The sequence below is a fragment of the Mytilus californianus genome, unplaced genomic scaffold (genome assembly GCF_021869535.1).
Source record: "Mytilus californianus isolate M0D057914Y unplaced genomic scaffold, xbMytCali1.0.p SCAF_27, whole genome shotgun sequence".
Lineage (NCBI taxonomy): Eukaryota > Metazoa > Mollusca > Bivalvia > Mytilida > Mytilidae > Mytilus > Mytilus californianus.
In genome coordinates, this window is record NW_026262676.1 from 1,955,744 (window position 1) to 1,983,223 (window position 27,480).

A 27,480-nucleotide genomic window follows, 5' to 3' on the forward strand; every position below is an offset into this window, starting at 1 on the left:
GCGACGCGACAATGAAAGACCCTATATTACTCAAACTTATCGACAAGGTAGCTAAAGGATGACAGAGATAAATACTCAACAGGATATTGCGCCGTACTATCACATCCGCGACGAACTGTCGATACAAGGTGGAATTATTTTCAAAGGGGACCGTTAAGTAATTCCTAAGTGTATGCGGACCAAAATTTTAGAACAAAATCATACACATATCAGAATAGAAGGCTGTTTAAAAAGAGCCCGTGAATGTGTATATTGGCCGCGTATGAATAGTGAAATCCGCGATTACATCATTAAATGTGAAACGTGTCAGTCATACGGAATGAAACAACAAAGAGAGACTCTAGTGTCACACGTAATTCCAGACCGACCTTGGGTTAAAGTAGGGACAGATTTATTCTCGTTAAACGATCACGATTACTTGATTACGGTGGACTATTTTAGCAGTTATTTTGAAATTGACAGATTAAGTGGTACTACATCAAAAACAGTAATCAACAAGTTGAAACAACACTTTGCGCGTTACGAATTCCACAATTCGTTTGCTCGGACAACGGACCACAATATTCATCTGAGGCATTCCGCGAATTCAGTAAGAAATGGGACTTTAAACATATCACCTCAAGCCCAAAACAGCCACAATCGAATGGAAAGGTGGAAAACGCGGTGAAAACGGCAAAGCGGTTGATGAAAAAAGCCAAAAAGTCGCAATCCGATCCTTTAATTGCGATTTTAAATTATCGAAACACTCCTCAACAAAGTACAAACTATAGCCCGGCTCAACAACTTATGAATAGAACTCGAACACTGTTACCAACCAAATCTAGTTTACTCAAACCGGAACTAGCCGAAAGCGTGCGCGAGAAAAAAGTAAACTTAGACAATCTCATTATTACAACCGCGGTGCGAGTAATCTTAAACAACTCAAACGCGGAGATATTGTCCGAATCGCGCCGGAAAATAAGAAACTGTGGGAAAAAGGAATTGTCACGAACACCCACAGCGCAAGGTCATACGACTTTAGGAATGAAAATGGACAAATGATACGCCGAAACCGACGAGCCGTACGAATAACAAATGAACAATACAAACCGTTTAATTGGACCGGAGAACATAGGAGTTAATATAGATGTTCCTAAAACTGACAATAAAAACGAGATGCTAAGCAATTCAAGAGACGAAGCAGAATCGGTACCGTCCGACCCAATGGTTACACGCTACGGGAGAAAGATAGAAAGACCAGCGAAATATAAAGACTTTGTTATGAACTGAATGTACTTTGACTCTAGTTTTAGTGAATAGAAAAAAGGACTTTTAACTAAAATATTAATTTGAAAGTAATTTGTTAATTCAGAAAATAGACATTCGATTTTGATAGTTAATTTGGTTAATTAATGTTAAAAGTAATATCTGTTATATTCTTATAATTGATTAAGCTTGGTATATTACAGTAAATTTAATTACACTTATTTGACACTTTAAAATAAGACACTATCTTATTTTCTAGAAGAGAAAGGATGTAACAGTATTGGCTATAAATACCTTATCTATTTATACTTTAGTAACACGACCTCATTATGTTAATGAGATACACGTGCTATGATAAGACATGCATTGTATACTGTGTATTGCCAGTCGCCATTAAATAGTTATAAGTCTATTTGGATTATATACATCTTTATGCCAGCAGCCAAATACTTATATATAACGCTGAGAAGTACCAACATCGTGCGCAACGTCATGATAATACAAACGACAAAAGTATTTCCGATGTGAGTTGACCGACACATTACCTGCTTAGACGCATCTAGCCCTGAACTTGAACGTTCATAAAATTCAAACCATAAAACAATGATTAGAGAGTAGTTTTCGCAGCATTGTAACGTTACATTATGTATTTTCTTCAAGACGCTATCTGGTAATCAGCTTGTATTAAATTATAAAATAATTTTGTTGTTGGTAGTAAGTTTACAGGACAGAAAGTTTTAAATAATTTTGTAGGTCACGCTATTTCAAGCATGTGTAACTTTATCTATGGCAGTCTTGTAACGAATTTACCTGTATTTCAATAAGCGGAAAACTGACAAAAGAGAAAAATCAAAGGTAACAATGCGGGACAATTTAAACGCTGGCACGATATAGAAAATAAGTAAAGTAATTGATAAAAAGGACCCGTAGAAAATCCCAAAGAAAGAGTGGTCAAATGATCCAAAAGATTTGCCAAATATTCAGTATGGAGATACATTCTGTTTACCCATGAATCTATATTTAGCTTGAAGAATTCACTATTACGACTTAGTGTACTGTAAACTACAAAGACTTTTATGTTTAGGTCTACGTGATATTAATTTCAACTTTCAAATGCAGTATTACTTCTAATAGACATAAGAGTTTGAAGTTTTAAAAAAAATGTGTTTTTTTATATATATGTTTATGCAATTTTGTATTATTTAAAAATAATTTCACACTGCACAGTCCCAACAAAACACAAATAAAAGAAGAAAAATATGTAGGTACCGTCAATCTGCAAGAAGTGCTAGTCGTTGATACAAAATTGTTGACAGTGGGTAGGGGGATTTTTATCCTTTATTCCACAATTTTTTTACAAGCGACTACTCCTTCATTTTTGGGATTTTGGTGTAGAAAGAACACACATCATGCGATACCAGAATTGTGTTGTTTGTTAAGAGATTAAGTGAATCCATGTTCTTTAAATAATATGTTGTATCTTGAATGTAGAATGGCATTATTCTAACATGTGGTCTACGATGGTAATCAACGAACTCAGATCTTGTTTCGGTTGGGTGGCCATTGGGTAATATAATTGGTCTTCCCGGAATCCCTTCTTTATGAAGTTTTTTAATTGTCCAAATACTTTTCGGGATTTTAATGTCATATTAATAGAAAGCACAAGAGCTGCTTAACAAATCTGAGTGAATCGAATGCACCTGAAGAGATGGGTGTTAATTCAACACAAGTTGTATGTTATGTTTGCAAGTGTGATCTTCATATTCCAAACTAAAGTGTCAGTGCTTTGATTGGACATTCGGGAAGCCATATGAATAATGCTCCCACTCAGAATGTGATATGCCCCGTTCAAAACTGTGATAAGGTTTATTCCATTTATTCTTCTTTTACATCTCACATTGCAAGATGTCACCAAAATCTCCACATTGGTCTCATTAAAGATTGTTTTATAAAGTCAGATTTTGCTTCTTGAGAACCCAACATAGGTAAGGAGTCCTGCGGTCATGATGACACATTTTGTTCAGATTAAAGTAACAGCTTTGATACTCCTGCTTTGGAATGGGGAAGGAAACGGAGGCTATTGCTAGGAAAACATATATCGCCTACAAAAAGCTGAAGTATAACGAAAATGTTAGAGTTCGTGAATGCGGTCTCTTTCTTGATGAATCATGCAGCTGTATGGGAGCATGTCCAGATGGAATTGTAACCACTCAGCAAAGAACACTTAATTATATTCCCACAAAGATTTAATGATAATGTAATCTTCTTTGCAAAAAAGTCTGTGTTATATGTATACAAGGTAAAAGTAAGATATTTCTAAATGATACTTAATGCTGAATCTAATGTTTTAATTTATTCCCATTGATTGCATTTTAAATGTCACTGTATTTTTTCAGATCTCACAGATTTAGTAACAAGAAGAGACATGATACGTGAGGGCCTCCTTCCTGCCACCAATGTCACTGTTAAAAGAGAAGACATCATTGAAGATGTACTCAGTACATACAGAGATCAACCAGACACTATACACCACCACATCAATTGTACTTTTGTTGGTGAAGAAAATACCTTAGATTTAGAGTGTGTGACAAGGGCAATGGTTTCCGTTTTTTTATGGCAGTGATTATGAAGTTTTTCATCGGGAACCTTCATAAACTCCCTATAGTTGATACCAGAACTTTATTTAATGGGACCCTTCAGATGATCGATAATATCATAAGTCATGCGTATGTGTTATGTAATTATCTTCCTCAAGGAATTTCACCACTACTCTACATCTTTGCTGGCAATGGCATATATACCGATGAACTCCTTTTGCAAACATTTTCAGCATTCATCACTGAAACAGATTGTTAACTAGTCAACCATCTTTTATCCAACACTAACTGGGATGGCCTACATGCATGTGTTAATCATATGATTTTTGCCTTGAAACTTAGAATTATCATCTGCTTTTGTTCTTATAAAGATTTGAAAATAGGAATGCACTATTGTGCTTTGTTTGAATAAAAGAAGAATAAATATGTTGAAACTGCTAAAAAAAATTAGTGCTCAGTGGCAAAGTTGACATTCAAAATTAATACATGTAAACTATATATAGTATAAATATGTGATAGTAATATTAAAGCTTCTAGTCTCAAGATTCTGTAATGATCAGTTTTAATAAAAGATATTATTGAAAACGTGATTTTTTAAGATATATGTAAATACCTTTGTTGCTCCTGTAAAAAAAAGAAGTATTTGTTATAAACTTTAATATTTAATATATATATGTGCTCAGTGGCTCATTAGTATTTGGTTTCCAAATATACACTACATAGTTTATAACTTTATAGTTCAAGTTAAACTTTTAAGTTTTTATATATCTTATGATGAAAAAAGAGTTGCTTTTAGGACCTTTTGATGTCTGTTAGTGCAAATATATACACTATACATAATTATTATTAAGTTAAACGTTTAAGTTTTTATATATCAAATTGATGTTGACAATGTGATAAATAAAATTATTTTTCCCCTTCCAAAGTCTATTATTATGACTTACCAATCATAATAAGGCTTTTAACTACTGCTGATTATGATATCATTGATGTTGTGTCTTGATGAAAAATAAAATTATCAACCTTCAAACTAATTGTTACGATTATCTGTGCCTTTTTGTTTAAATATGCATGTCAAACTTGCAAAACCGAGTACTTCGTGAATGTCCATTAGATAAATACAGTTTAAATGAACAGTTACACCATTTAAGCATTTTTACACCATAAACATACAAAACATATTAGTTGTTGTATCAGATAAACAATTCTTACAGTTTTAATAAAACAGTTAGATGAATCGGGAAGGCAGTTAATACACCATATAAAGTTAACTTATAACCTATAGCACCCGAGAAACCGAACTAATCACTAAAATTGAACACCGAAAATGATATGAGGGCAAACAAGACATGCCTCAAAATATTCTTTTTCCAGACACATCTTTTAAGAGCATTGATTTTGTTGCCCAGCCAGTACTTTTTATTACAGTGTGAACTTTTTATTTTGCTTTGGTTGTCATTTGTTGCTGACGCTAGTGTCTGTTTTTATGCCCTACCTACGATAGTAGAGGAGCATTATGTTTTCTGGTATGTGCGTCCGTTCGTTCGTCCGTCTTTCTTTCCTGCTTCAAGTTAAAGTTTTTGGTCAATGTAGTTTTTAAAGTTGAATTCCAATCAATTTCAAAGTTAGTACACGTGTTTCCTATGATTTGATCTATCTTATTTAAATGTCAATTTAGATTTTTGACCGAATTTCACGGTCCACTGAACATAGAAACTGATAGTGCGAGTTTCAGGTTAAAGTTTTTGGTCAAGGTAGTTTTTGATGAAGTTGAAGTCCAATCAACTTGAAACTTATTACACATGTTCCCTATGATATGATCTTTCTAATTTATAGGTCAATTTACCCAATTTTTTACCCAAATTTCACGGTCCACTGCACATTTAAAATGAAAGTGCGAGTGGGGCATCCGTGTACTATGGACACATTCTTATTGTTATCCCCCAAGGGTGACTGGGGAATAGAAGTATGGTCACCATTGGTCTTCCTCCGACCGGCGGTAAAACCCTCGCTAAAGTGGGGCGTCCGTTTGGCTGTGCGGGATGTACAAGTTCGCAGTCACGTCCGGTCAGAATGGGGACGTTAAATCCGATGCCTCGTGTAAAGAGAGTGTGCCACGCTCTTTGCACGTTAAGAACCCTTGCAACAACTCTTTGAGGGGTCCGTAGGTGACCTTGTTGCAAGGCTAAATTTCTGTCCTTATCCAATATACCCTCATTTTTCCGTGGCAGTCCAAATTTCCCCGACCTTCATCCCGGACGGCCTCTATTACATGACCTACCTATTGTATTGATTGTGAACTTGTTCTCGTCCTGAATATGCATGAAATATTTGCCACTGGACGTTAAGCAACCAACAATCAATCAATCAATCAATCTTTGCACGTTAAAAACCCTTGTAACAACTCTTTGAGGGGTCCGTAGGTGACCTGTTGCAAGGCTAAATTTCTGTCCTTATCCAAAATTTTTTTTTATCTTTTCTTCATTGAACCTCGCATGAAAGGTCATTTTTTGTCGTTTTGTCGAAGTATTTTCTTTATGGTATACACAGACTTTACAATTACGGCGAGAGAAGTCTATTGTAGAAGGAATATTATACAGTTCAATGTCAATGAGGTGTATATTCAAATGGTTTACTTTATATATGTTTTAGCTTCTTCATTTTGTGCTTGAATTTTTGTCTTCTTCACATTTCTAGTTTGAAAATTGTCTTCTCCACATTTTTAATCTGTTGGATGTCTTTTTCCCATCAATATGTGGATTGTTTATTTTTAATCGCTTTGGTCGAGCAATATGTTCAGAGTTGGCATACTCAAGTCTTTTTCACACCTTAAGAGAATCACAGGGACCGTCCCATTTACACGATTTACGCTGGTGAATAGTTTTTATTATGTCATTGTTTTTTTCCACACCTTCTCCTGAAAACTTTCTAGCAGCCGTAATTTGAAATAAAAAAAGGAACCTGAACACTAAACAATGCATGTATGGTGTTATGTTGGATTTGAAAAATCTTTTCTAAACTCTCCTAACTCTAAAAAAGTCGATATCCACTCATTGACCCTCGAAAATATCTGGTCAACTGTACAATTAGCACTTTCGACACTTGTAATACATGGATGTAGTTGGTACAAATCTGTTCATTACTTGACAACCTTATCTGGATTTCCTTCTGCTGGATTATCTGTATTTAGTAAAAACCAATTCACATCAATTATAAAAGACTTGTCAAAGAAATGTACAGTTCATCTTTTTTTATTTCGACTGGAACTTAAATGCAAAGGGTAAAGAATCAATTGTTGTATCAAAAACTGCTAATTACACAATTATGTACAACAAATGGTACATTAAAAGATGCTTTGATGTTAATTTCAAATTAGTAACTGTTAATATAGGTCTGTGTGATTTTTTCAGTTAAAATATTTGGCAGGAAAATACTCTCTCCTGATTTTTCATAGCTTTATTGATAACTTTTATTTTTACCAAAAAGTATAAAAAGATAACATATATTTTATAAGATTTTACAAATTGTTTGTTATATTCTGCATGTAGTAGATTTATAGTAGTAAAAAGGGGTGTTGGCTGTGAAAAAATCACATGGCATTACGTAAAACCACAAGATTCTTAAAATGATTGAAAAAAAATCAAAAACATGACTCATTGTAAGAAAGTCTTTATTATAGTGAAAGGATGTTTATATTTTGCAGGACACAGTTATCTAGGTCCTTAAAACTTAAGTCTGGCTAACAATTTTTACACAATTTAGCTTCACAGTTATTATGTATCAGCATCAGGACCATCTGAAATATGTGACCTTCTGATAAATACAATTTTCATTAAAATAGTAAAATTGTTTTTGCCACTGTCAGATCGTGTTCTTTAAGTATGACAGATAAAATTTATTACAATTTTTCTTGTTTTTGCTTTTTCCTTGGGGCTCAATAACACTGTCAGGAGTTTTTTCAGCCACAGGTGGATGTGTATCTGTAAAAAAAGGATATTAGTCTGAAAAAAAATATTAATAGCTGGAAATATCTGTCTATATGTCAATGTGTCTGTGATTGGAGACTACATTAACAGGCATACAGGTCTCGTACATATCCTTGCTGCTGTATGAACATGTTATTGGGTAAGCAACTTAGCTTCTACTTTATATTACAGTTGAGCCCAATGGCTGGCCTGTGTAAGTGGAGATCAATAACCTTATCATTTATATAAGACACCCTTTTAAATTGAAAATAGACAGATAATGCCAACACATTTGTACAAGACCAGGCGAAGTTAAGATGGATTATATATAATTTGTAATAAGGCAATTAACAAGAATGTGTCTTTGTCCTAGCCCTACTTTGTAGTCCAGAAAATAGCTGCCTACTCAAATCTTATATTGTCCTTTAATTTCACTTTGTAGGAAAAAAAAGAAAATGCCCCTTCCCACTGTCTCGTAACCTTTTGGAAGGGTTTGGGCAAACAAAAATATTTTTAAGTGTGGCCTAACTTGTCCCAATCCACTCTAAGTAAATAAAAACAACTAACAAGAAATTAACATACCCTCATCACAGTCAAAGCCATGCAAAATTTTCTTCTTTGGTATCCTTTTTCCTGAGGAGGTGTGATTTTTTTTTTATCTATTCAGGATATCCAAATCTTTAGCAAGTTCCATTAACTTTGACTCCTCATCTAAAAAACAGAAAGATTATTAAAGTTGAATAACACATTGTTGCAGGCTATCTCAACTATTTTAAAAAGTCATAATCGAATGCAGTTTTTCTCAGGTTTACTAAAGACTATAATCTTTTATTTAAAGAGGCTCGTCAGGGTACAAAAAAAATCAGCAAAAATTTAAACATTTGTTTTTTTCATATCCAAGGTTATTCGCACATATTGAGAAATATGCAGGTGTTTTTAAATGATTTTGGCAATTATGTAAGATTTATATGGCAATCATGCGCAGTCTTAAAGTAAATATTTGTGAGAAAAATCGTATAGGAATGATCTCTCAAGCTAATTCATGTAATTGCAAACATTCGTTTTTGTCGAGCCTGCGACTTTTGTCGCAGAAAGCTCGACATAGGGATAGTGATCCGGCGGCTACGGCGGCGGCGTTAGCTAACTTCTTTAAAGCTTTATATTTTAGAAGGTGGAAGACCTGGATGCTTCATACTTTGTATATGGATGCCTCATGTTACGAAGTTTCCATCAGTCACATGTCCAATGTCCTTGACCTCATTTTCATGGTTCAGTGACTACTTGAAAAAAAAGTTAATATTTTTTGTAATGTTAAATTCTCTCTTATAAGTAGTAGGATAACTATATTTGGTATGTGCGTACCTTGCAAGGTCTTCAGGCCCGTCAGACAGTTCTCACTTGACCTCGACCTCATTTCATGGATCAGTGAACAAGGTTAAGTTTTGGTGGTCAAGTCCATATCTTAGATACTATAAGCAATAGGTCTAGTATATTCGGTGTATGGAAGGACTGTAAAGTGTACATGTCCAACTGGCAGGTGTCATCTGACCTTGACCTCATTTTCATGGTCCAGTGGTTATAGTTAAGTTTTTGTGTTTTGGTCTGTTTTTCTTATACTGTATGCAATAGGTCTACTATATTTGGTGTATGGAAGGACTGTAAGGTGTACATGTCCAACTGACAGGTGTCATCTGACCTTGACCTCATTTTCAAGGTTCAGTGGTTATAGTTAAGTTTTTGTGTTTTGGTCTGTTTTTCTTATACTGTATGCAATAGGTCTACTATATTTGGTGTATGGAATGATTGTAAGGTGTACATGTCTAGCTGGCAGGTGTCATCTGACCTTGACCTCGTTTTCATGGTTCAGTGGTCAAAGTTAAGTTTTTGAGTTTTGGGTCTTTTTTTCTAATACTATATGCCATAGGTCAACTATATTTGGTGTATGGAAATATTCTATGATCTATATGTCAGTCACGCAGGTTTTATATGACCTTGACCTCATTTTCACGGTTCATTGATCAGTGTTAAGTTTTTGTGTTTTGGTCTGTTTTTCTTAAACTATAAGCAATAGGTCAAATTTATTTGTTATATGGAAGAATTGTTAACTGTACATGTCTGCCTGGCACGGTTCATCTGACCTTGACCTCATTTTCATGGTTCATTGTTTAGTTTTCTTGGTTAATGTTAAGTTTATGTGACAGTTGTAATAAAGCTTTATATTTAGGACTATCAACATATATATCAATGATTAGTAAAGAAGGCGAGACATTTCAGTGTGTGCACTCTTGTTATAATATACCAGAATAATGAGGATGGTCATATCATTCATTGCGGCGAAAATGTGTCCCCATGGTACATGAACAACTTGATTTCCTCTTGAGTTTGCGTTCGTTTTTAGAACAATTAACCAATGTTTTGAAGATAATTTCTTTATTAAATATTTTTTTCATATAGTTAAATTTCTGAAACCTTCATAAAAAGTTCCAAATATTCGAATGTAGGTCGGATGTAAGTGGAAATGAACGAATTATGCGGCGAATATGGGTGACTCTCACTCTAAAACATTGAAAAAAGCTCAAAATATCTCCCTTTGGTGAAAAAAATGACTTTTTTATTTGCATTAAAATTGAAGTATCTTTTTTAACTCCTCGGTGACCTATAAGCTTTTTCTGTAATTTAGTTATTTTTATTCCGATATTATTAGCCCCCAAGGGTGACTGGGGAATAGAAGTATGGTCATCATTGGTCTTCCTCCGACCGGCAGTAAAACCCGTGCTAAAGTGGGGCGTCCGTTTGGCTGTGCGGGATGTACAAATTTGCAGCCACGTCCGGTCAGAATGGGGACGTTAAATCCGATGCCTCGTGTAACGAGAGTGCCACGCTCTTTGCACGTTAAGAACCCTTGCAACAACTCTTAGAGGGGTCCGTAGGTGACCTGGTGTAAGGCTAAATTTCTGTCCCTATCCAGTATACCCTCATTTCCCGTGGCAGTCTAAATTTCTCCGACCATAATTTCTTAATCTATTACAGAACCTACCTATTGTATTTATTGTGAACTTGTTCTCGTCCTGAATATGCATGAAATATTTGCCACTGGACGTTAAGCAACCAACAATCAATCAATCAATCCGATATTATTACCTTTTTTTCTCCTAATTAAGTTCAACAGAAAAAAGTACATTCACTTATAATAAGTATATTGATATTTATTTCTGAAAGTAAATAAAAATCACTTGTATATTTAGTTTTAGTAGTTAAGTTTAGTACCTTTAAATACTCGGCATAAATGTTAGCTTTATTATCAAGTTAATAACTTAAAGGCCTTAAAAAAACTTACAGTAAGAATATTCATAATATTTAAAATCAATTTAAAAATAAAGTAAAGAACTTACCATCTGATGACAAAATATAGTAGCAGCTGTACAAAGTTTTGCCATATCTGACTTGTACCACAGACATAAATTCTGTAGAATCTTTATCCAGTCCATCACAAAATACAGTTGTTTTTGGTGTAACACCAAAAGCTTTATCGTTATGCCAATATACTATAATGTCTGAACCATTTTCCGTAATCACAACTTTTCTTTCACTGGCTTTTTTTTTAACCTCTGGCTCAGTCAATAACATGTTTACACTTTACTTTTTCAAAAAATGTGCCAACAATATTTGATTCTAATGCAATTTTTATGTAACAGTTTTTTTCATTGGCTAAAAATTACCGTCAAATCCACAGTTGACCAGTCGTAACTAATGGATCAACAAATGTTCGACTACTACAATATTATCGAAAATAAAACAACACCTACCTCAAAATCGCCGTTTTGATGTGATTTATTCCAAATTTGAATCGTAGAAGTAACGAAATAGCCTTCAGTTTGTAAGTTTTCATTTGTATGACGTCATGTTTAGCCATGACGTCTTTGCGCCAAAATCATTCATGAAGTTTCGCGGAATTTTATTAAATTTCAAATTTATACATTTTTTCAAGCTTTAACGTATTATTTCTTTTTGTAATGCATAAGAATCGGAATAACAGTACTGTAGTTGAAGAGTTGCTACGCGTCGCCAGTAAAACTGCATTTGCGACCGTCAAATCGCCAATTGACGATGGCAACTCTTCAACTACAGTACAGTTATTCCTTAAATCTCTGTGCTTTCTTTGCACTCAGCTTTGTGACGCACTGACGCACAGTGGTTAGTTAGGGTTCTCTAGGGATAATTTAGTTTATAATTCTTAAGTCATACACTATTATTGAATATAACTGACAGGTTAAAAAAAATGTTTAAAATTTATGTAACATTATTAACTGGTAGTTTCAAGGTTTAATAATGATTCAATGCTAAAAGTATATCAATAAACATTATAGTATTTCATAATTAAAAAATGTATATGCAGTTTTTCCTATGTGTGGCCCCATTCTGAGAATGAACACATTGAAATTAATTCCAGACAATGTCAGTTCAGCAGGTGGCTAACCATAAACCAAATATTCCAAAGACAAAATATCATGGAGAAACTAGGTAAGTCAATAAATATTGTTAAATGATTTGTATTGTATTTAAAAAAAAATTATGAATTTGGGATTGGGGATTAATGTAATCATAAATTCTATTTTTTTAAGGTGCTTGAGATAACAGATATATGGGAGATTTAAAAATATTGGTTAACTTTTTACAGCTTTTCAATTTAGTATTAAATGCTGCTATCAATATTAATTATTGATGTCAAAGAGTTTGAAAATCTGGTTCAGATACAAAAGACAAGTCTTTAAACACAAGTTCTGTTAGAGGGACTTTGGTAATTTGTGATATAAGGTCTACATTGAGGAAATAGGGGAGGGGGGACCCGGGGGATATTTGGATGATTTAAAAAGAGATTACGCAGTTTTTGCAAAGGGGGTTAAAAGAACAGTGGCAGATCAAGGGGGGGTGGGGGGGGGGGGCGCAGCAGTGGGGAAACCCCCTTTTTTAATAACCACGCATAATTGAATGGGGAGAATAGTTGGACCCCCCCCCCCCCTTTTATCCTGGGTTGGGACCCCCTCTTTTAAAAAAAGCAGTCTCTGTTTCTGTGGCTGATAAACAGTCATAACAAAAATTTCCTTTCAGGGAGTGGTAATTTTTATCTTTTAACGGGCTACATTGCGGATATTAAAGCAGGTGCTAAAAATTTTTGAAGTATTTAAATGGGGCATTCAATTCTTCAAAGCAGCATAGGAGGGGATTAAAAAATCCCCAAAATAAGGGTTTCCATCATGATTACCGTTTATTTTAGATTTATGAGTAACTTTTGTCCCTCTTTTAAAGATATCAACCAAATTTTTAGGGGGGGGGGGGGGGGGGGCTTGGTCAGATAGACTTTATCGGGACTCGGGGGTTGTCCTTTTTTTAAGTTCGGGATTTCGGGAACAAGCTATATTATCATCGGTATTTCAGGATTGAATTTAATCGAGACTACATGTATTGAAGTCCGGGAATTCAGGATTTTTATCTATCAGAGCCCAGGGTTTTTATACAACTGCAATTTTTTTTTAATTTTGCGGTCGTATATTGGTCTGAAGACACTTGGTTTCCGGACAATAACTTTAGTATAAGTGAAATTGATCTCTATGAAATTTAAACTCAAGGTTTGAAACAACAAAAAAGTCAAGGTTCAATGGGATTGATTTTGGGAGTAAATGGTCCCAAATGTTTAGGAATTAGGAGCCCAAAAGGGGTCAAAATGTATAACCTAAAAAATAGCCAATTATTTATATAAGGCCAACATTGTGGAGACATGATTTTCAATAAGAGTTCATATTTCTTTTTTTCAGACAAGACCATCAAGACAAAAGCAGACAACTTTACAATATTAGCATCTACTGATGGGAATGTAAAATTTATGTGCAAGCTCTGTGAACAAATACTGAGCTCAAAACAACGAATTCTGACTCATTTAACCACAATCCACAATTTAAGTAAGTTGTAGAAATTCTGGTAGTAATGTACATATAAATAAGAAGATGTGGTACGATTGCCAATGAGACAACTATACAATAGAGACCAAATGGACCAGAAATTAACAGTTATAGGTCATCCACCATACAGCCTTCAACAATGAACAAAGCCCATAGCACATAGTCAGCTATAAAAGGCCCTGAAATCACAAATGTGAAACAATTCAAACGAAAAACTAATGGCCTTATTATATAATATGTACAAAAAATGAAAGAAAATCAAATATGCAACACATCAAGAAACGACAACCACTAAATTACAGGCTCCTGACTTTGGACAGACACATACATACAGAATGTGTTGGGGTTAAACATGTTAGCTAGATCCCAACCCTCTCCTTAACCTGGGACAGTGGTGTAACAATACAACATAAGAACGAACTATAAAAATCAGTTGGAAAAGGCTTAACTCATCAGATTAGGGTCCTAATTATACTATCAAATAATTCTTATAATTAGCATATCAACAAATACTTGAATATGATTAGTATGTTCGATTTTCTTTCCTGGGTTTTACACTCCTTAAATTTCCTTAAAATTGCTAATTCAGGGTCAGCAACCTAATATAATTATTAGGTTGCTGACCCTGAATTAGCAATTTTAAGGAAATTTTGCCGTTTTTAGTTATTATCTTGAATATTATTATAGATAGACTGTAAATAGCAATAATGTTTAGCAAAGTAAGTTCTACAAATAAGTCAACATGACCAAAATAGTCAATTGACCCCTTAAGGAGTTATTGCCCTTTTATAGTCAATTTTTAACAATTTTTCGTAAATTTTTGTTATTTTTTACAAAAAACTTCTCCTCTGAAACTACTAAGATGACTTTAACCAAAGTTGTAAACAATCATCATTAGGGTATGTAGTTTAAAAATTGTGTCTGATGACCCCGCCCGCGAACCAAAATGGCCTACATGGCTAATAAAAGTACATAGGGTAAAATGCAGTTTTTGCTCATATCTCTCAAACCAAAGCTTTTAGAGCTTTACTTTTATGAAAAATCGAGAAGAAAGGTTTCTATCAGATATCGCAATTGTTCTTCTATTGTAAATTCCTCCCCAAGGGTGACTGGGGAATAGAAGTATGGTCACCATTGGTCTTCCTCCGACCGGCGGTAAAACCCTCGTCAAAGTGGGGCGTCCGTTTGGCTGTGCGGGATGTACAAATTTGCAGCCACGTCCGGTCAGAATGGGGACGTTAAATCCGATGCCTCGTGTAAAGAGAGTGCCCCGCTCTTTGCACGTTAAGAACCCTTGCAACAACTCTTTGAGGGGTCCGTAGGTGACCTGTTGCAAGGCTAAATTTCTGTCCCTATCCAATATACCCTCATTTCCCGTGGCATTTCATGTTGAGCGTATCTAATAATATCAATATTAAAGTTAGTCAAAACGGATTTCAATTTAAGAAAAATGATATAAAAAAATCGGACTTTCGAGTGCTCCGTAATCGGCGGAATTTACAATAGATTGATTGTTGGTTGCTTAACGTCCAGTGGCAAATATTTCATGCATATTCAGGACGAGAACAAGTTCACAATAAATACAATGGGTAGGTTCTGTAAAAGATTAAGGGATTAAGGAGAAATTTAGACTGCCACGGGAAATGAGGGTATATTTGATAGGGACAGAAATTTAGCCTTTACGGAGATGCTTGTTGAATTGATAATAAACTTTCAAAGTTGAATTAATTTATTATTGTGCCGATTACGGAGCTCTCGAAAGTCCGATTTTTGTATCAATTTTCTTTTTGAAAACCGTTTTGACAAACTTATTGCTATTATTAGATACGCTCAACATGAAATATACGGAGATGCTTGTTGAATTGATAATAAACTTTCAAAGTTGAATTAACAAACTTATTTGTTGAATTAATCTATTTCTCAAAATCGAAATAAAGACAATTGTCTCATTGGCACTCTTATTTAAATTCACAACCAAACCTACACAATTATCAATGTAAAGTTTACCCCACTCTCCCTATCTTTTTTCAATAATGCTGGAAATAAGACCCTTGAAAATGTAATTGAGACAGCCAAAACTCCATGGGATTGGGTTGGCCTACCTCGGCCTGGTTTCGAATTCAGCCTGCGGCCAATATCACGAGCCGAGTGTGTGTTCTCCACGGGAGGGTGATGACAACCTTGAAACACCTGTTACCACCCTCCAAACAGAACATAATAGCAACAGAGAAGTACAATCCTCACGGCCAAGGGGTAGATTTAGAAAATTTTAACTTTGTTCCTGCTGGAGCAGAAGGCGGAAGTTGTGGTCCCCAACAGAAGGTTGCCCTGCAACAGAATGAAAAAGTAGAGGAAGTTGTTTCGCAAGCAGGGGCATCATCCCATTTATTTCTAAAAACTTGCAGACATTGAGCTTAGTTTTACCATCGTCCGTACGTCAGTACGTCCCAAAATTGGTTTCCGTTCTCTAACTTTAGTTTGCCTCAACCAAATGTCATGAAACTTATACACAATGTTTACTTATATGTGAGTTACAGGTCAAGTTTGCATTGAGTTCTGCTCTGCTAATTTATTACAAAATTAAAGGGTTTGGACAATACAGACTTTTTATACGACCGCAAACAAAATTTTGGGATCGTATTATGGTATGACGTCGTATGCGTCGTCCGAAGACACATTGGTTTCCGGACAATAACTTTAGTTTAAGTGAATGGATCTCTATGAAATTTTTGAAGAAGGTTCAATACCACAAAAGGCAGGTTGAGATTGATTCTGGGGATGATGATCCCAACCGTTTAGGAATTAGGGGCCCAAAACAAGCATTTTTCTAGTTTCAGGATAATATCTTGTGTATAAGTATTTTGATTGCTCTAAAATTGTACCACAATGTTTAATACCACAAGTAGAAGGTTGGGATTCATTTAAGTAGTTATGGGGCCAACAGTTAATGAATTCAGGGCCAAAAACAATAAATTTTGTAGTGTCCGGACAATAACTTGTGTGTAAGTGTATGTTTCTCTCTGACATTGTACCACAAGGTTCCATTTCACGAAGGGAAGGCTGGGATTGAGTTTGGGGATAATTGCCCCAAACTTGTAGGAATTGGGGGCCAAAAAAGGGCAAAAAACAAGTATTTTTCTAGTTTCCAGACAATTGTTGCTGCGTTTTATATTTGTTTTTCATTAATTGTTTTAAAAATTTAAATCAGGCCATTGGTTTGAGCCATCTGAATTGTTTACACTTGTTATTTTGAGTCAAGGCTCCATGTTGAAGGCATTGTGACCTTTCTTTAATTATATTTATTACTGGAGGCCTTGGATGGTAAGTTGTCTCATTGGCAATTATACCAAAAATTCATGGGTTTATACCAATTAAAAAAATCAGAATGTACATTTTTTTAAAATACATACAACATGTAGAAAGCATACCTTCTTAACTCTCAGAAGTGTGGTCACATATGCATCAATTATCTGAAATGAAAATAAAATCATCAATATGTTATAAAGTAAATTAAGCAACTTTTGTGATGTTTTAATAGATTAAAAAGTTTGCAATAATTGAAAGTCACATTCATCAATTTAATTGGTGATTTTCCTTAAAAATATTTTTGGTATTTGTATAATATTCAGACTAATTATAGTTCAATGATTTTATTTTAATAAGACTATATATATACTTTTGATAGTGAAATGTATATAGTTTGTTATTTGACCTTAGGACTTACTCTTCTCGTGCTAAAAGTTAACCTTACCTCATCTGATTGATTGATTGATTGTTGGTTGCTTAACGTCCAGTGGCAAATATTTCATGCATATTCAGGACGAGAACAAGTTCACAATAAATACAATAGGTAGGATCTGTAATTGATTAAGGGATTAAGGTCGGAGAAATTTAGACTGCCACGGGAAATGAGGGTATATTGGATAGGGACAGAAGTTTAGCCTTGCAACAGGTCACCTACGGACCCCTCAAAGAGTTGTTGCAAGGGTTCTTAACGTGCAAAGAGCGTGGCACTCTCTTTACACGAGGCATCGGATTTAACGTCCCCATTCTGACCGGACGTGGCTGCAAATTTGTACATCCCGCACAGCCAAACGGACGCCCCACTTTAGCACGGGTTTTACTGCCGGTCGGAGGAAGACCAATGGTGACCATACTTCTATACCCCAGTCACCCTTGGGGTCTACCTCATCTGAAACTTTGTCTCTGAGAGTGAGGAATGCTGAGGCATTCAAACGAATATCCCCATATATGGTCAGCAAAGAGTCTTTCGTGAATCTTGTGTCCCAAAGTTTCCTTACAACTGTAAATAAATAATTATTTAAAATATTGTATTGCTAAAACTTGCAATTATTGGTGTATTTTTTTTTTTTAAATAATAAACAGTTTAAATTAAATTAATAACATTACTGACAACAAATAAACTTATATGTTAAGGGGTTAATTTTAAAATTCAGTTATTAAGAAAATAGACAAACTTAAAAATGTCGAATGTTTCTTATCTTCTTTTAGTGACTCAATTTCTGATAAAATATCTGCAATTTGATAGAGTTTTTTTTATAGTCTTTGTATGTAATGTTTGGGAAAGAATCTAACTTCTGTATTGAGGCATAAAAGAAAGTTGCAATATGCACTGAAAAACTGAAGAGTTACTTGTACAGAAAAAAGATGAGATCTGTATTACATCCCCTGGAAGTTCTTGTAGTGAAAGAAATAACATGGATAAAATTAAAGAAAAATTTCAAACAAATTTGCAAATGAAAGAAAACGAAAAAGCTGATTTTGTCCACAAAAGATGGCAGATATACTTAAAAGTCAATGACCCAGACCCAATAGGGCCATTTAAATTAGCGAGATGTACCAACTGTCACACGAATGGCCACACAGCTGATGGAAATAGGAGAAACAAACCGTGCACACTCCCAGTAAGCAACTCCTGGAAATACTGTATGCATAGAAGTGAAAATACAATAAGAACAGATGAAATGCACTTTTAAAATATAATATAAAATTATCCCAATGAAATGGAAAGAGCATAATGCCCAATTGTCTGTTTGTACCATTAAAAAGGAATTTTTGTAATTTTGCATGCATATAAGAAACCGGTTATATAACTTTTGGCCCAGTGTGTTAAACCAGCATATTAAACTTACAGATTCAATGTAATGATTTTGATGGAGTGCTGCATGAACACATGGAGCTAATATTAATTTTTGCTGTTTCCTTCTGTTCCATACAAAAAAACAGTTACCATCACCTGTTGACTGAACTGGCCAGTATCCACTTGGAAGGGATGAAATCTTCATGTATCTGTGAAAAAGAAATCCAGACTTTTACATAAAAAAGACTTACATTTTACAAACACAACATTCTCTCCTTGTCTTAATGTACAGTGAGAAATATCTGTATTTAGTTCAAATAAAAGTGAAAACTTGTTAAATTTCAGATACTATGCACTGTGATATAATAGAAATGATGCTAAACAGACAATATAAAAAAAAAATCATACAGGAATGCGCTTGGATTCTGTTGTTTGAACTCCCTGTCTGGTAGAAAGTTGGCATTGTCGTATACATGGTTTATCATAAAATTGATGAAAGTGTGGTCAAACTTTTTTTTGTCTTGTTCTTTCTATAGTTTTAAATTTGTTCCGTAAGAATTCAATATCGCCTTCAGTGTTGTTTTTATTCGGGTCGTTACATCTACTGAAGATGGACAAGAACATGTTTCCTTTAGGTATAGTTGTACGATGTACTTATTGCCATTTGAACCTTTCACGACGAACGAACCTGCACATGATGGACCATCTTTTGTCGACAAAACATGTAATTGCAAGAGATTGCTATGAACAAGGTACGGTTGTTTCTTCAACAAAGTTGACAGGTCACATCATCTTGCTCACCTTTTGTCAATTCAGATTTTACTCGACTGACAATTTTATCAGGATCGCAAGCGTCTTTCGGATGTCAGTTGTAGCAACTACTACCAGAGTCCTTCAAACCCTTCAATGAAAAATGCTTGGTCTGGCTCTTTATGCTCTCCGTCGACCAAGAAACTTTTCTGATTACTTAAAATAAGATGACTGAAGACTGGTATGAATTCAGAGATGTACCAAAGCAGTTTTAATAAAAAATAGTTATTACAACACTATATTCATTATATTAAAGTCCGAACTTCAATACTCTTCAGAGATCAGCAAAAATCTTCAATGGAAGACAACTTTTATCAATGGCCTACGATTTGGAAATAAGAAATCTGATCATTTTTTACATTGTAAATCAGCATGACTGAGGAAGGAAAAGTAGAATTGTCTGTACCTATTTACCAGTATTAATTCTCTTTTAATTTTACCCCCAAGGGTGACTGGGGAATAGAAGTATGGTCACCATTGGTCTTCCTCCGACCGGCAGTAAAACCCGTGCTAAAGTGGGGCGTCCGTTTGGCTGTGCGGGATGTACAAATTTGCAGCCACGTCCGGTCAGAATGGGGACGTTAAATCCGATGCCTCGTGTAAAGAAAGTGCCACGTTCTTTGCACGTTAAGAACCCTTGCAACAACTCTTTGAGGGGTCCGTAGGTGACCTGTTGCAAGGCTAAATTTCTGTCCCTATCCAATATACCCTCATTTCCCGTGGCAGTCTAAATTTCTCCGACCTTAATCCCTTAATCTATTACAGAACCTACCTATTGTATTTATTGTGAACTTGTTCTCGTCCTGAATATGCATGAAATATTTGCCACTGGACGTTAAGCAACCAACAATCAATCAATCAATCAATCTTTTAATTTTAACAAAGAATTTAAATCCTTCAATGAAAGTTTTCAGAAAGACTGAAGAGTATAAAGGCCTATACAGTTAGCCTTTAAACTATTCCAGGGGCAATACAGAAACAGCCAGTTAATAACACTTAATTATTATTTCTTCTGTAGATATAAATAGAAATTATTGTAAAACTTATTGTATATTAATTTACGTTTTTCTAAAGAAATTGGTATCATATATTTCTGGTGGAAAACATAACTATGCACGCTGGCAAACCATGATTGGAACCCAAAGTAAAACAGATGTGGAAAGATGGAAATAACATGGTTCTAACAATGACTGGGTGACCTTCAGAGAGTGTTTCAATTTTAAAGAACATGACTTAAAATTTTGATTAATTATATGAGTAATTTTGCTATTTAATATAAAGTTTATGATAGACACCAGGTGATTATTATAACTTATTTAATCTTTATATTAGCATTGTACTCTATTGTAAAATTTCATCAATAGCTAGTAATGAGTAACACCTGGTTATAGAGTGACCTATCGATACTATGAAAGCACTGTTGTAGGAGATGACAAATGCTAATACCATTCCAAAAAATAAAATAATAGTAATGTATCAAGTATAACCAACCTCTGGTGCATAGACATCCATAACAAAGCCTTTTGCACTCAATGACTTAGAATCAGTTTGCTGGATTACACAATATGTTATTTCTTGTAAAAACAAAGAATTAGCCATTTTTGCTTAAGCTTTGCTACATTACATGTTGACATCAAACACATGTATACCGTTACTAATTTATTTTATAATGGTTTACTTAACATATGAGGTTATTGTTTTCACAACACAAACATATGCTACATGTACTTTACACTAAACACATACCTATGACTCCTTCCAAAGAAAAAAAAACCATTTGCTTTACGAATAATATTGTATGAATTATTTTTTGTTTAGTTAAAATTAATTTGTGAGCAATTAAAATAGTAACAAGTTTTGATGATAATAAATTAAGCAGGAATAATGTAAAAAATAGTAGTATACTTTCAGATATATTAAGTGTTTGACCTCCAGAATAATTACCTAGTAATATATATGTGTTAGTTCATGTTCTTTAAAATTGAAACACTCTCTGAAGGTCACCCAGTCATTGTTAGAACCATGTTATTTCCATCTTTCCACATCTGTTTTACTTTGGGTTCCAATCATGGTTTGCCAGCGTGCATAGTTAAGTTTTCCACCAGAAATATATGACACCAATTTCTTTAGAAAAACGTAAATTAATATACAATAAGATTTACAATTATTTCTATTTATATCTACAGAAGAAATAATAATTAAGTGTTATTAACTGGCTGTTTCTGTATTGCCCCTGGAATAGTTTAAAGGCTAACTGTATAGGCCTTTATACTCTTCAGTCTTTCTGAAAACTTTCATTGAAGGATTTAAAATTCTTTGTTAAAATTAAAAGAGAATTAATACTGCTAAATAGGTACAGACAATTCTACTTTTCCTTCCTCAGTCATGCTGATTTACAATGTAAAAAATGATCAGATTTCTTATTTCCAATTCTTTGAGGCAACAAAAAGATATTTGTGTTATGGCATTCATCGACAAAAAACATAACACCATCAAATTCAAGTAAAAAGATTAATTTGATTTAGTGGATAAGTAATTGTGATAAGGTCTACTCCAAATTATAAATACATATTGAATCGAATTGAAATACTAAAACAAAATTTAATTATTAAAATCGGTCTTATAAATCCGAAAATCCACTGGTATCAATGTAAGAGTCTATATATAGATGAAGACCTGTCCATATATAGACAACACTCATAAAGACTTGTTTTATACTTTTCAGTGTCCTTTCTATGTGGCAACCCCATGCAAAAGTCATAACTTCAACAATGACACATTGGCTATGGTAGTTTTGTTATCATTTACTACATTGAATGTAGAACACGGATTGACTTTGACAGAGCCCAAACTGGTTTGCTTTGCAATTTAAAAAAAAAATAATATTACTCCTATGCTTTTTTCATTTCACAATATTTTTGTAAAACTTGCTTGCACTGGTTGTCTTGCATCAGACAACATTTCTGACTAAAGTATGACATCCGTTCAAATACGATGTTGGAATGTCAAAACACATAATTAACATGTTCAGTTTTTTTTCTAATTGCATTACGTTGTTATCAGATCTTATAGATTCAAATCAATTTTGCTGTTTAATTCCCATCAACATTTCAATGATGTTTGAATTTTCAAAGACTGTTAAAACCACAATATTACTTGAAATTATATTGAATGCAATGAAAAGTGGTGGGAATCATCAATACCTCTTTTATTATGAAATGAGTAGAAATATAATTCAAAATTCGAGCATTTTCAGTACAGTATAGACAACATTAAGTATACAGTTGATTTTTAGTATTATGAATAACTTATCAATTCAAAATATGTAATTTTATCTCAATTTATCCAATAAATACCTACGATATCTTAATCTTTGCAGAAATTGTCCATTGTCTTCAGTTCCATCTGAATAATTGTCTTCTCATTGTAATTTTGTGTCTGCAATGATATTCAAAAATCATTTCAATAACATTCAATCAATTAGTATTTCTTGTGAACTTACATGATGTTCATCTGAAGAACAATCATATTCATGATGATTGGACAAATAACTAGATGTAAGGATGGAAGGTTCTTAATGTCATGTGCTAGTTACATGCACATTCATGATGAGAACATGATAGTGAAATAATAATTTTGACCCTGTGTTTTTCTAGAACCATATGCTGGCCTGGTTTATTTTAAGTTGTTAGTTAAAAAAGAAAACACTCCACAGGAAATCAACCACACACATTATTCTGATACGAACAATCCTTAATTTCACTTCTTGATGCTATGTAATTAGCTGAGAAATAGCATAGTTGCAAGTCTTTAGTTTGAATTGAGTTCAAACCCATGACCTGCACTGCAGGCTAAAACAGAATAATCAAGTGACTAGATGTAGCTGTGATATATTATGTTTGACTTGGACTTTCACTCGCTTTATGCAGATTTAAAACAATCAGTTGTATTCAAATTTCCGAGTAACGGACACAAAAATTGTAGGTTTTAACAGCTGAATGGCCAACAATTTTTTCAAACATAAATGTACATGAAATTACAGGAGACTTTATTAACAAATATTAAAAAAAAATTTGTAACTAATATTTATACACAAGAAGGGTAATATCTAATATGATAATGTGTTTAAGCCATACAATGCATTCACAAACACATTCAAGTATAAGTAGATATTGAATTCATATATGCTCAAAATGTTTACTTCTGAATTGATAATTACAGGTTTTTCATACAAGTTTGTTATATTTTAATTGACTATGTTTAGTAACGTTTTATATATAGCCGTCGGTAAAGTACCTGGAAAAATTGACTCCAAGGCATTGATTTCCTGGTTTAAAAAGTCGCACATGCAGAACATTGGTGACCAGCTTGGGTTCCATTCCCGAAATTTTCCCAATACTTTTTTTGAGTGATTCGGTGTCCTCAGTTTCAGTTTTAAAGGTGGCCACAGTTTGATAATCGACATTGGTCGGAACACATACAAAGACGAGAGGTAAAGCATATTTTGTGGTTCTATATGTGGCATCCATCAGGCAAATTTATTGGCCATATCTTGCCAGATTCTTTTCTGCCACTCTGGTGGATTAACAGGAACTTTTAGCGTTGGTGAGATTGGATCATTTCATCATCTAGGATTGATTGGTTGATTGTTGATTGCTTAACGTCCAGTGGCAAATATTTCATGCATATTCAGGACGAGAACAAATTTACAATAAATACAATAGGTAGGTTCTGTAAGAGGGGCGTCCGGGATTAAGGTCGGAGAAATTTAGACTGTCACGGGAAATGAGGGTATATTGGATAGGGACAGAAATTTAGCCTTGCAACAGGTCATCTACGGACCCCTCAAAGAGTTGTTGCAAGGGTTCTTAACGTGCAAAGAGCGTGGCACTCTCTTTACACGAGGCATCGGATTTAACGTCCCCATTCTGACCGGACGTGACTGCGAACTTGTACATCCCGCAAAGCCAAACGGACGCCCCACTTTAGCGAGGGTTTTACCGCCGGTCGGAGGAAGACCAATGGTGACCATATTTCTATTCCCCAGTCACCCTTGGGGGGTCATCATCTAGGATGAAGTCTTCATCATTGCCAAAATCATCTTCAGTTATGTCTGTTCCAGACGGAATAGAACTATGATACTTTATAATAAAATAAATAATAAAAATGGTAGAAGATAGAAGGGACAAATAAACTGCCAATCAACTTTTTGCATGTCAGTTCGAAAGAAACGAATAAAATAAAACAGGTTTCTGGGGAAATGGGCATGGATTTGGCTAAGATCAATCAGTCTGAGGTTGATAGGTATGAAAACTCTTTAATTATAATTCAACTTAAAAAATGGTATGCAACTAGGCAACGACCATCTTGGACACGATACCTGTGTTGATTTCTTGAAAGCCATGTCTGAAGTTCTTTCAGACAAAACAAAAGAATATATGAAGTTGGTAAGATTCATATCCACAATGTTATATGGAAGCACTGACTCATCCGTAACGGAACAAGAAAGTGTCATTAACAGATATGTATATTCTGAGACACACGAACCAGTAACTACACTTTAGTATAGCAAATCTGGACATGGCAACTGCTGATGTCGTAAATGCTGCAATAAAGTCAGGTGTGTAATGGCTTAGTTGCAGTTATATGAAACGAGTGACTGGTGAAAAATAATGTTTATCCAATTCTTGAACCAATGCAAGCATATATCATAAACTTAGTCTTCCGTGCAAGATTTTATCATTTTTTACGCAAATATATCGTATAATCGTTAATTTTTTTTCTCTCTGTCTGTTATGATTTAACAAATATGGCAGCTCATTAAATGCCGTGTTTTTGACTCCGAAGTGTACCGATTGTCACCTAATAGTAAACAATCAACAAAAAAGCATGGATATTGAGCACGTGCTTAACATGTACAATCAGATAATAGTTTATTTCAGTGACAGATCCATTCGTATTGCGATCACCGGATTTTTTACGAGAGGGTTCACGCTAAGGTCACTTTACATACGGAAAATATGTCGGCGAATTGCTTCCTGGAAGCAAGCAATTAAAAGTAAACTTCTTCTTAATGTGGACAAATTAAAGAATTTTCTTCAGAAAAAGTATATGTACATAAGTGTAATTAATAATGAAACTATCTATTTTGTTATAAAAACAAATATATGCATCATTTTTTTTTTTAATTTGAGGTTTCATATGACTTTAAGTATTAGTTAACATACGAAAACAAAGCAGTCCAAGCAATTAATTTTTAATTTTGTGATATACAAATGTGACCTTCGTATGCAAGACTGAAGTTATCAACCGAGTTCCTTTAGGAAAGTAACATGTTCCTTTACCTACCATTGTTAAATGTGTCAACAACTTCTTTAGTGTCTAAACGTGCTGATGAAATTGGACAGGCAAAGGCTATTCCTGATGACCTAACGCAAGTTAAATTTATAAAATATATTCATCTCATGCTTGAAGTTTTGGGTGCAATATTTACAACTTCATACTTCAAGAAGGTATTTAGAACTCTTGGTTTAATAGCTTCCTTGTGAAAGGAACCCTCCATCAAGAAAATCATGATAGGAAATGCAAGCACGAGCATATCGTATCGTTTCAAGTATACAATGTTACATACAGAGTAGAAAATACATATAGGGGGTTGAGAGCAATGTATATCATGATAATTTATTCAGTATTATAGACGGCATTACACTGACCTGACCACGCAAACACATATATATATATATATATATATATATACACACGTCACATAGTGCTTCATTGTTAGTATTTGGTTGAAGATATATGAGCAAAATACCATTTCATGTTTTATTAAATTATAAACCTGGTACCTTTGATAACTTTATTCATACTAAAAATTATCGATTTACTTATCCTTTGGTATACATGATTGAAAATTGTTTTGAGACGTTTTGACAAGAAACTAAACCGGAAGTCGCTGTCAAAAAATCTACGTGATGCGTAGATCAATATTTTTGACAGCTGATATATTTATAATTTACATTGTCTGCATGGTTGAACAAGGCAACAAACGAGCAGGACACATTTGACAAATTGAAAAGTAAAAATTGTTTGCAAACTTTTTTTTGCATACAAATGCTTGACTTTACCTTAAATGGAATGAATATAAATCCAAACTAAATTATTAAAAGCAGTATAATCCAGAAATTAAATGAATTCCTTTTCCGTTTGAAAAACACAATAATTCTGCATTGAAGTAATAGCACAGGTACATGTGGTGTAACTTTTAATGGACCAGTAGGAAGTTTTACGTCAACGAACTATCCATCAGACTATTGCAATAACCAAAATTGTTATTATAACATCACAGTTGAAGAAGGTTATACAATAATTGTCAAATTCACAACCTTGCACTTAGCGATAGATTCTGATGAGGCAATCGATTATGTTAAGGGGTACGCATTTTTAAGAAAATTGTGCAATAATGCAGTTTTCGCTGATGCTAAGAACAGAAAAATCAAGAACTGCTTCGTTTTCATCGAATAAAGAGCAAATACAAAATGACACCATTTGGGTCAAAAACTATGTACTTTTTACACATTACTAAATCTACTCGAATAGAAGAATCCGATTAAAATATTGCTCACATTGAAGACCTCTTTAATACTACTACGATATTGAGGGTTTGAATCTCGCTGGTACCCTCCAGAGATTTTCACATCAATGGCGCTGCGAACATGGCTGCAGACCTGCCATGATCAGTTTACACAAGGTATAGATGTTTTGTCACAAGTGTAATAAATAAGGCAAAAGAGTACTGTTTGTGC